Raw genomic sequence first — 12,467 nt, 5'->3', positions numbered from 1 at the left:
GCACTTAGCAGAAACAAACATCTATGCTTCGTAGAATCTTCCCCAGGCCCGGAGCATGCAGTTGAATTATACCACATGGGAGTTGTAGTCAGACACCTATTTATTCATCATCATACACTCACACACACACACACACACACACACGCACTGCACATTATGCCTTTTCAGGAATGCCCCACATTGCAAAGATATCAAGTACTTCTATGACCTTCTCATGGGTTGTCAAAGATAGGTCCACCAAAGGAAACACAAATATTCATTATTGGCTTCCTTAGGATAGTGTCTATTTCCTAAAGGTCCAAGAAAGTCAACTGGAAATCTCTCCTAGGAATGTGCAATAAGGTCAGATATTGTCACTGGGTGTTGCACCACCTTAGGAGACAAGCAACTGCATATGTTTCACATTTTTTGCTCCTTCTCAACTTGTTCATCTAAATGAGGGAACTGTACTCGATCCTATAGGTCTCGCTACATCATAAATTCCACTACCAGGATGCAAATACATTAACTGAGGAGATTTTAAGCATTACCTTTATGGACCCAAATTTACTTAGTTTTCATGCAACAAAGCATTCAAGTTTCCTTCACTGCACTGTACAAAGGGGACAACACATAACCTAACAATGGCCTGTTGGTGGTATCCTCATCTTTGCTGATGGAAAAACAGACTGACTTGTGTCATGCACAACCTTGCACCTTCAACAGAGGCAAATATAGGCTGCTCAGCAAAGATTCGGTCTGGGAAGTAATTTCTTCCAGTACAAATTCCTATCCTTAGACCACAGCAAAAGGGTGAAATTCTTTGGAAAAGCACTATCTGTACACTACAGCACACATTCAAGTAATTTGTTCCTGGGAAAAATTAACCCAGTCCACCTTGTTGAAGCCTCCTTCCAGAGGTCATTAGTTTTGAGCAAACTTTGGTCAGGCTATCCTGGTTTATCAGCTTTTATCAAAACCTATGGATGTTTTTTGTGATCTGCCCTGAGAGTAACCAAACACTCCTGATACCAAGGAGTGCAAAGTCAGGGGCATATTCATGAAGGCTTTGCGTTGCCCATGTACCACGCAAGAGGCACAAGGGCGAAACAAAACCTAAGTCAGATTTATCAAGCCACACAAGGCCACCTTGTGTGGCCCTGCATGGCTTGATAACTCCAGAGTAATGCAGCGCAAATCGTTGCATTGGGTTACTCTGTCCTGGGAAGGCATTCCATGGTTGGAGCGTGGGAGTTCCAATGCATCCACATGTGGATTTTAGAATAGTACTTGATTTATTAACACTGGTAAACCTGGGAATGCGTCAGAATGGTATGCCTCCCCAGGTGAGGAAAATGAGGAGAAATATCTTTAGTCCTCCTTCTTGTTTCCTCTTTCTATATGTGCTGAATTCTGCAGCACACATAGAAAGAAGTAAATGCCTTGGATTGTTTTTGTACATGAGGGTGTTTTGGATTGTTGTTGTACATGAGGGTGCCTGCCCCTACCTGCACAAAAACGATACTGCTAACAATTGCATGGTGTCCCTTCCTGCTTACAACGTAGGCACCTTGCACCTTGGAGAAAGGGTGCCTACCTTGCTGCATTGGCGCTAGGCAGCACATTGTACACCCACAAAGGGAAATTATAGGAATATGCTGTATATTTTTAAGTATGGGACACTCCTGCCCTTTTCCTATCACGCAGTTCTGCACAGCAAAGGGACTTGCTGCATTGCGCTGCGTGATTATTTGATAAATATACCTCTAAGTGTGGCTCTGCGAAAAGACCACCTACCCAGCACAGAACACGTTACACTAGAAAGTAAAAACCTACTGCCTCTTTATGTCGCTTTGCCTAGAGCTAGCTTCAGAGTGAAGCAGTAAACATTAGTGAAACGAAAATCATGACAGTATTCACAAAACTTGCGCCTCTAAGCTCAGTTCATAACTGTATGTGTAATGATACACTGTTTACTAATTTAATATTGAAAAATAATTTGTTGGAACAAATAATATTAAAATGGATTAGGCGATTTTTCATAAATAATGTTAGCTCTTTTATGATTTTCAGTCTTTACGAACCAGAAATTAGTTTATGTAAATATTGCGAATGGCGATTTCTGGATAAGACCATCTTTTCAAATAGCGGAATGTAACATAGCCGTGTGTGATTACAACGTGCAGCAACCTACATTCGAGATAAAATGTCTTCAAGCCACTGCAGCATTCTTGTGGAGAAACTAATCAGCGTACCAGATTCAGTTCTGCAGGATACATTACCATGCTACTTGTTTTTGTACTCAGAGGTCCTTAGTGGTTAGGGGGTCAGACAGAAAGGACAAAAAAAGAGTGAAACAGATATACCTGTCTTTTTCTGCAATCCCCAGGGCACCCTCAAGTTTAGGAGGTTGTTCATCATTTGCAGAGGAGAGTAAGTGCTATATGTTCTTCAGGAATATATCTGCTTTTACTCATTTCCGATGACAAAACAACACGGACAATGACTTTTTGGGTCAAATACGTATGCTGTCAGTGAAAAAGCGTTCGCAGAGGAACAGTCAGGTGACTTTCATGGTATCAGGATTTCAAACACAGTACTTTAAAGAAGAAATATCCAGCGACTGGTTTTCAAACACCTCAGTCATTTGGGTGCCAGTCCTGTATTGAATACTTGAAGGACAATTCCAGACGTTGACTCTTTTTATCCAATGAAAGTGTTAGTTAGATCATGATAGAAATGGAGAACCAGCCTTGCTGTATAAACTGGTTATTGAAATACTTATGTGGTCTGATGCATTCTACATTACACAAGACTCTGCAGATTTGTTCTAGCTTAAACTTTTGTGAATATTGGAAAATGATCTAAGGTGACTCGTGTAATTTTGAGATATCTACCCTTTTATAACAACTTTTATGAAACTAGGGAGCAGATTTACAAGAAACTGACGCATCTGTAGAGATGCGTCAGTTTCCCTGCACCAGCCTGCGATACCCTTGCAACACCATGGATATGCTGTGTTTACAATACAACGCACCATGGCGCAAGGATTCACAGATGCGTAAGAAATTCTCACCCATCTGTTAGCCCAAAAGTCACGCATTGCTGGAGCTGTGTCACAAGCATGACACAACTCCAGCAATGCATGTTACGGCCTATACTTATTGTACTGCATCACTCTTTATTCCTACTTGAAGCAGGCGTAAGGTTTTGACGCAGTGGCATCTTAGAAGTGGCACAGTAAAACCTTGTAGATTTCACTGTGTCACTTTTACGGGCTTTCCTGCGTGAGAACACCCACCCTGCATATATTATCCCTGACGCTGGTATAATGTGACACATGGCTTTACAATGGGCCACATCTCCCTAAATGCGCCTCGTTGTAAATTGGCTGCATTATTTACGCTGCTATTGCATCACAAAAGTGATGCACCGGCGGCGCAAATGTGTCGCAAGGGACATGTAAATCTGCCCTTAGGTTTTAACATGTCTTCATGTTTGCTCAGTGTGCTCCGATCAGCAGTATAGAGTTTTCCCCTAGGTGTTACCGACAGATGTTAATGATAATTTGTTCTTTTAAAATGAGAGTTCTAATCCCTAGAATCAGTCTTCCAGCCAGAATGATCGTACTCAAGTGAAAAAGTCTGAGTATCTGACTGACCATGTGAGTGCAAGGAAAGAGAAAAACATCAAGAGATGGGTCGTAAAGGGGGATTGAGGTAGATAGTACACCTCAGTAATATGGGAACTACCAGGAATTCAAAACGTTGTGTGGATTTGCACATAATTTCATTGAGATTCTTACCTTGAAATTAGTTGTAACAGTGCACCAATAAAAGGTTGGGTAAATGTACATGTTGTACAGGAAAGCAAAGGAAACTGAATCTAAATTCCATTGCGAATACAACAAAAGGATACTCAATTAAAACATTATTGTTCATGTAAATAAGGGGAGCAAAGTAGTGCAGATGCACGCCCTCAGTTAACCCTTAAGCAGATGGATTACCTGCCTGCCGACACTGCAATATGTGCATGTGAAAGCAGGAAGAGTCAAGCCTGAAATCTAAAATAGTACAAGTTTCCACCATACAACTGTATTTTGTGAATTCCAAAATAAACAAACTTGTAAGACAAGCAGCAGGGGCATTTTCACAACTAAGTGGCAAAACGTGCTGTTAAGCCAAGAAGGCTCGCATCATGCACCTTAGAAACACAGAGCTGCACTATATTTACTAGAATATGGTGCAGCCCTGGGTTTCCCCATCTGCTTGCGCTAACTTTAGCTGCCTAGTGCCAACGCAGGCACCCTTGTAGCGTAGTGCAATGGGAAACCTCTAGAAGCTTCACCCCCTGTTCAAAGGTGCAACTGGGTATGAATAGTGGACTTATGACATCAGTACTGCAGTACACTTCTAGATATGAGAAAATTCAGCCAAAAAAGGACTGCTGTACTGCTGAAGCACTGCCACTCTGCTGGAGTGCTGCCCTGCTGGAATGCTGCCTTGCTGTGCTGACCTGCTGCTCTCTTGCCTGGGCGAGAAGGACTGGGCCTGCATCTCTTCAACCGAGAACCCCAAAAGGACTTTAAAGACTAGTTGAATTGGTTCCTGATCTGAAGCCATCTGAGAGTCAACCCTGTCAATTGGTGCCAACCCAGTCCCGCACTCTTGGAGGTGGGTCTAAAGTGCTCTGACAGCATCTGTGAATTCAGTGCTACGAATGCATCTCCTCTGCTGCATAGTGTAACCCTGAGCATTGCTGCTAATGTGTGGATCAGGACTGCCGCAAAGACCTGTATCACAGCCTGTGACTGCATCAGAACCACTGCTGTGCAAGTCATCCTCGGTGCAAGCCCTCGCATCTCTCATCAATGGCATCCTGGAAGACAACAACAGACTCCGTATCACAGCCTCACACTTGTTCAGAACCGATGCATTGCCCTTACTGCGCAACACATCCTCAGCACTGGACTTTTCACTTCAAGCCCTAATTGAAAAGATGGTGAAGATGCCATTGGGACCTTGCACCGCAGCCTCACCGCATCTCGGAACTGGCGCATCACTTTGACTGCACAACGCACCTTCAACAAAGATCCTCGCACCAGTGCGCAAACCAGGATTTAAGGAACGCTGTTCTGAGGGCCTAACTGAGTCCCTCTAGTCGGCCAGGGCACTTTTATGATAGGCCTGAACTTAGAACTTAAAGTCTGGAGAAACCAGATATCCACATTTGTTGCTTTATGCCTTTTGGTGCAAAGTTTACTAAAATCTTTCAAATGTAATATCTTCTAGCCTCTGATTAAAGCCTGACTGCACTGTGGAAAGCTATCTGAGGGCTGAGCACAGGAATAATTTAGGGTTTGCTTTTGCCTCAACCAGAGAAGAATTGCAATTGCTGGTGGTGAAAAGTTTCACCCACCAGCCTTAACCCAATTTCTTACAATGCCCATAGTAATTTAATAAGCACAGATGTAAAAACAATCATAAGGCACAATTGACATGGAGATCTTAGTTGCATGTTTTGTGAAAATTAATACGTAGTCCAAGACCATAATTATTGATTTTACAAAGTACTGATCAATTATGTATGTGTGCTGCTGAGCTAGACTTGATGCTATAGCTTGTATTTGTGTGTTGTGGACAACAGTGCTTGCAGTTCATTGTACAATGTACTAAATTTTTCTGATGTGATTGTGCATTTCTCTGTCAAATTATCTGATTGATGTTTTGGGTAATGACATAGATGTCTATATTAATACTGACATACTGAAGGACTTGAGGATCAACTAACATAAACTGTTATTTTGTACCTGGCCATTCTACAACTGTATGCAAGAGACTGCTTCTACATATACATTGTGTAAAGGTCACAGGCTGAGGGTGGCATATAAAGACACAGTAAGATCATCTTTGTGTTGAACCAAAATTCACAGAAAATTAAATCACCTAATATGTATGGACATGTACACCTATTGACAAATAGCATAATGATGGTACACCTGTGTATTAAAATACTGTGAACTAACCTAAGTGACTGTCTTGGCAAAGAAAGCATGCTGAATTGGTTATATCTTCTTTCTCTACCTTCCACATAATGCATATATTATGCCAGACATTGTCTACTTTGCTTGAAGCCTTACTATGCACATTACAAAGTGTAAACATTCAGACTAAAAGATGTCAAGAATTAAAATTTAGAGCTTCTTACTTCAGATGAGAAAAATGCCACCTACCTGGGAATGTGGTATTATTGTTATCAAATCTTGACAGCATGTGAATGTATCTGCATTTCTACATAACCTTTTCACACTCCAATATGCATATCATCTTCTACATCAAATAAAATGTTCATGTGATCGAAGCTCACCCTCATCAACAGTATAGATGCCATGAGGCACTGTGTGTTATGTTTATAATGAAAACATCATGCTCATGATTTATTACTGGAATGTGTTGTCACAGCTAACACCTGAGATAGTTTTAAAGGCTTAGAATAACTAAGAAGCAAAGAAACAACAAATAAGTTCTGTAAGAAAGTGGATTTTTGGACGGTAGGCACTCAACTCAAGGATTAATAACACTATCCTGCCAGGGTGAATGTCAAAAGTCACAATGTTAACCTGAACTCAAGACAGACTAGGTGTGGTACAGAGCAGTCAGTTTTAACTTCAAGCAGTGTGCAAAGAATATATACAGTACAAAAAAACAAATAAAGACAAAACACCAACAATAAACATTCCAAACTGAATTTGAAAAAAACAGACTACATTTTTTTTATTCAAGTTTTTTACTGAGACATTTTCCAGAAACATACTAAAATCAAACAGAGGCAACATCAAGATGTAGAAATAGCCAGTTACACGGGGGTGTGGCTTGGACAGCACGGTGCATTGCTGCCTGAGCGGTCCGACAGACTACATTTTAATTAATTAAAGGACAATAAAATGACAACAATTAAATGAGGGAGAACCAGGTATATGAGTAGTTTGATGTTTTGAGTGAAAATAGTCCAAAAAATGTGAAAGCGCAAATGATTGTCTATGGTTGCAGTTGACTAGGACGTGGGTGTACTTTAAGGAAGACGTGATGGAATGCGAGTTAATCAGGATCACCCTGTCAAAGATTTTACCTTCTTCTTTGTCCATTAAGTCACGATCCAGCACAGAAATACACTTAAAAATCCCACCAGGACCTCAGAGAAGGTTCTTAGAGACTCACAGAATGTCATGCAGCGAATCAGCAAGGTCCAGTCCAGGATCAGTTGCCAATAGTCAGGTGGATATTTCCCAGAAAAGGCATCTTATCCCTGTATATTGAATGGGAGGTCAGCCTGAAGAACTTTAGAGTCAAGATGGCTAAGGTCTTCAGCAACACTAAACGTGGGATTTGAGGGCAGGGGATGTGTTCAGCAACACTAAATGTGGGATTTGAGTGCTGGGTATGTGTCAAGCAGAGTATACTATGGCAATCCTAGTGTCCTTAAACATCTACAACTAAAATATAGTTCGAGATTGCCACAGTATCCAAAACAAACCCAGAGACAGAATTCTGGTAGGTCAAACGGAGAGTCCTACAGCAACTATATAGTGGATCCAAAATGTCATGGCATCCAATTCACTTCCCTTTCAGGTGTACTCCAAGAGTTATGTATGAACCCAGGCAACCTGCCAAGCAGTATTTGACACTCAAGTAGGATATAACATTGTAGTGTCAAAAGCTATGCCCACAGCCAAGAAACTGCATATTCGTAGGAGTCTCGGCCCATTCAGATGAACCTATTGTTTGCTTGTGGGTGTTATTTTATGTTATGTTATTATAGGTCTTCTATAGCGTGCGGCTACTCCAAAGGAGTGTCCCGGCGCTTTGTGCTCCAGACCTAGAAAAAAGGGAACAGATAGAACATAACAGTGAAAGGACAAAACAGCAGAACCAAAGATGGAACTAGGAAACTCTAGCCAATAAAGAGCCAGGTCTTTAAACTCTTCCTGAAAGCGAATAAGTTGGGCGTGGAACGCAAAGACAAAGGTAAGGAGTTCCACAGCTGAGGGGCCAGCAGCCTAAAAGACCGTCCTCCGATACGGGCTTTCTTTATGCGGGGGACTACTGCTAGTGCCAGCGACTCCGATCTTAAAGATCGTGCCGGCAGGTAGAAAGCCAGCCTCTTTTGTAAGTATTGGGCACCCGTAGCATGCAAGGCTTTGTGAGCCAGTGTCATAGCCTTAAATATTATCCACTTCCGGATGGGGAGCCAATGTAGAGTTTGCAGTAAATTTGCCGCACTCGCTCGTCGATGCAGGCCGAAGATGGCTCGTGCGGCTGCATTCTGAGCCACCTGCATACGCTGTAAGAGGTATTCCGGCAGACCCAGATACAGGATATTGGCATAATCGAGTCTGGATCCGATGAGGGCCTGAACAATTATTCTCCTATGGTCCTCAGAAAGCAGCGGAAAGAACTTCCGGAGCATCCTGAGGATACCGAAACATGTTCCTGTGAGGGTCAGCACCTGGGATTTGAGCGTGAGCCCATTGTCTATTTTGATTCCCAGGTTCTTGGCTGACTCAGAAGAATGAGCTGGAGGGAACATGTCGGCAGGCCACCACCCTTGCCAGTCCGATTCCGAGGGGCATCCAAAGAAAAGTATCTCGGATTTATCCGAGTTGCACTTGAGGCTGTTCAGTTGGAACCAGTTAAAAACAGCCCCAAGGCACTCACGGATACTTTCACCATCGAATTCTTCGCCCTTCCGGCAGGTAAAGAGAAGCTGGGTGTCGTCAGCATAGGAAACGATCTGGGCCCCGTAGGACTCCACCAATGCTGCCAGAGGGGTCATAAATATGTTAAATAGAGTTGGGCTCAATACTGAGCCCTGAGGAACTCCGACTCCCAAAGGCGACATTTCGGCAGATCCAGGGGAGGCCCAGACCGTTTGTCGGCGGTTGGATAGAAAGGAACGAAACCAACTGAACACCGTCCCCCTCAGACCGATGTCATGCAGTCTTATGAGGAGATCCTCATGGGGGACGGTGTCAAAAGCAGCCGACAAGTCTAACATAACTAACATCACCCTGCCTCCGGCATCCAGTGACTCCTTAACAATCTCTGAAACCTCCAAGAGCGCGGTTTCTGTACTTAGGTTAGGTCGAAAACCCGATTGAGACGCGTGCAATAGCTCGTTGGACTCCAAAAAATTGGAGAGCACGCCATGAACATGTTTCTCCAAGATTTTAGTGAGTGCCGGAAGGAGCGAGATGGGCCTGTAATTGGCAGGGACTTCTGGGGCAAGGCTTGGCTTTTTAAGAAGAGGGATAACCATGGCCTGTTTCCACAAGTGTGGTAAGGCCCCCTGACTCAAAGAAAGGTTCAAAATAGGGTTGGCTAGAGGGTTTACAACGTCTGCCATTCTGGCTAAAAATTTGGCAGGGCAAGGGTCACGTGGCGATCCAGATTTGAGACTCATCATTAGTGCTAGTGATGAAGATATCGTAAGAGGCGGGAAAACCGCCAGCACAGGGCCAGAATTGGGCAAATGGGCTAACTCCTCCAGCAAGGACGGGAAATCGACTGTCGGCCTCAGGGGAAAAGAATCCTGTATCTGCCTAATTTTGGTGGTACAGAAATTGGCTATGGTGTCAGCCCAGGTCTCAGCCGGGACTTCCTGTTCTGAGTTAGATCGCAGGGTAGTAAATTCCCTAACGATCGAGAAAATCTCCTTACAGGAATTTGCTGCTTCCTCGATTCTTTTAGCGAAGTAGCATTTCTTTTCCTGAAGGACTAGTCTATGATAGGATTTAATCATAGATCTATAGGTCAGTTTTGCCTCGGTATCATACTGAGCTCTCCATGTCTGTTCGGCGACTTTACATTGTCTACGGGAGTGAGCCAACCCCGCAGTAAACCAAGGTGCCGAGACCCGTTTGATGGCGGTTCGGGGCGGCTGTGCAGGGGCAAGCTCATTCAGTCTGGCTAGGAGCCAGGTCTGTAGGGTTTTGAGGTCATTCTCCAGGTCGCCGGTATAGGACACGGGATGGTTCACAAGGGCCTGGGCTAACAGGTCTGGAGTCACCCGATGGTATGCCCTGAAAGCACATCCCTGCTGTTTCATAGCGGTGGCTGCTGGTTTCTCAGTGCCAAGTATTTGGAAATGAGCTAGTCGATGGTCGGACCATAAAACCGGCAGCACTGCAGTCACCTCAACCGGAAAGGTGGAGAAGACCTGGTCTAAGGTGTGACCAGGCCAGACAGATAGGGAAGCAAGCCCAGGGAGGACGTGACATCTAGCATCTTAATAGAATCCGGATCATAACAATCTTCCATATGGAAGTTGAAGTCTCCGGCCAGTACACACCTCTCTGTTCTCAGAACTAATGTAGACATGACTTGCTGGAGTTCCTCAAAGAAGGACCCCGCAGGCCCCGGGCCGGAGGTCTATACACTAGAAGCCCCTTGACAGATTGTTGAGGTGACAGGGATAGGGAGAAGTAAAAGGGATTCGGCGCCCGTGATGTTTTCCGTGTGAATGACCGAACACGTGAATGTTTTTTTCACCACGAGAGCCACTCCTCCCCCTCTACCCTTATCTCTATCTTGTCTAAGGATGTTGTACTCAGGGGGGATGGCGGCAACAATGTCAGGATGGGAAGACTCATTGAGCCATGTCTCAGTGAGCATCAGACAGGCAGGTTTATCAGTGGTCAGGAGATCAAAGATCTCCTGAGCATGTCTGTGCATTGACCTAGTGTTGAGGAGTAAACAAAGGTGTTTAGTGTTACGCTCCTTAGTATGAGATGTGGGAGGATGTACGCTAATGAGCTGCCAGTTACACCCTGGGCATTTGTGCTTGCCCCTATGGCGACCGGGAAAAACTGAGTGACAGGACTCCGCAACTTTGTTCATGGAGTGGAGCTCCTGGGATGAGTAGGATAGCATGATGATATGTGTAAAAGAAGAATAGGGACTAAGAGAACCTGCCACGCCGTACGCCTCCGGGACGCTGACGGGCGCAGACGGGCAGGACTCTGGCGCGACTCCGGCGCAGGTCTGGCGCGTCCGCAGTACACGTCCGCTACGCGGTGGAAGAGGTGAGCTTTTTATAGCGCTACTAGAGCGCGAGGGCGGCGAGTCCTACCCCCAAGATGGCGGCCAAAGTCAGATCCCAGCCCTCGGCGTCAATACTCGGCCGAGGGCGGTCTGAATACCCAGGCAAGGGGAAGGGAGCAATCGAAGCGCCTAAGAGCGCTGGGAAGTCTCTTACAAAGGCAACAAACGCTTATTAATCAAGCGCGAAGCGCGAACCTAAACTGCACAAAGATAAAATGACTGAACAGGCAAGTCAAAACACACAGATACAATGTGCAAGGAAAGAAGGGAGACCTCCCGGCTTCCGCCTCAGGAGGGAAAAGGTTGTAGCAGATGGTAATCCCTAAGCAAACGAACAGATTCCCTTTTATAGCGCTACTAGAGCGCGAGGGCGCCGAGTCATACCCCCAAGATGGCGGCCAAAGTCAGATCCCAGCCATCGGCGTCAATACTCGGCCGAGGGCGGTCTTAATACCCAGGCAAGGGGAAGGGAGCAAACGAAGCGCCTAAGAGCGCTGGGAAGTCTCTTACAAAGGCAGCAAACGCTTATTAATCAAGCGCGAAGCGCAAGCCTAAACTGCACAAAGATAAAATGACTGAACAGGCAAGTCAAAACACACAGATAAAATGTGCAAGGAAAGAAGGGAGACCTCCCGGCTTCCGCCTCAGGAGGGGAAAGGTTGTAGCAGATGGTAATCCACAGGGTGAAATTCCACACTATGCACACATATTCTAGGCTAAGTGCTGGCTGGGATAAGCTAGAGAGCCAATGCAAATTAGCTTCTTGAAACTATGAGGAGGCAAAAGGTAACGTTCTATAAGTTAGTTTTTGTTAAACTTTAATAAAAATCAGAACTCACCATGGAGTGGGTTTTTTAATTACTACTTTAAATGGCTGTTTGATTATTTGTCTTGCATGTTCTTGTAAGAACTTTGGTAACTGGTTGAGGGAAGTGAAACCCTACTCAAGTAGCAACCACAATTCTTGCTAGAGTGAAACACAAGCAAAGCCAAAATTAGCCCATGCGTAATACTTCGGCAGCTTGCACAAAAGCAGTTAGGCTTAACTTAGGGTCAATGTGTAAAATATTTATGCAGCACCTCGAAATGTAATTAGGTGAAAGTCAAGAAAAGAAAAATCCCTCCCCAATAAAAAAAAAAATAGTAAAATGTGATACATTATTTGACAACAAAATGGCAAAGATTCAATCGATAGAACTGCAGATATGCAATCTTAGAGGTTAAGCTTAAAATAGTGCTTTAAGCAGAAAGCACCAACAGTGGTTATCCAGTTTAGCCAATCAGAGACAAAGTCACAAGTTCAGTCTGACAATGACAGAGGGCTGACTGAATTTATAGACTGCACACCAAATAGTTTCAACAACAATGCATTGTTACCTATAGTTATTG

This window comes from Lissotriton vulgaris, chromosome 1_1 (genome assembly GCF_964263255.1).
Source record: "Lissotriton vulgaris chromosome 1_1, aLisVul1.2, whole genome shotgun sequence".
In the NCBI taxonomy this organism is placed as follows: Eukaryota; Metazoa; Chordata; class Amphibia; order Caudata; family Salamandridae; genus Lissotriton; species Lissotriton vulgaris.
This window is presented reverse-complemented; position numbering follows the sequence as displayed.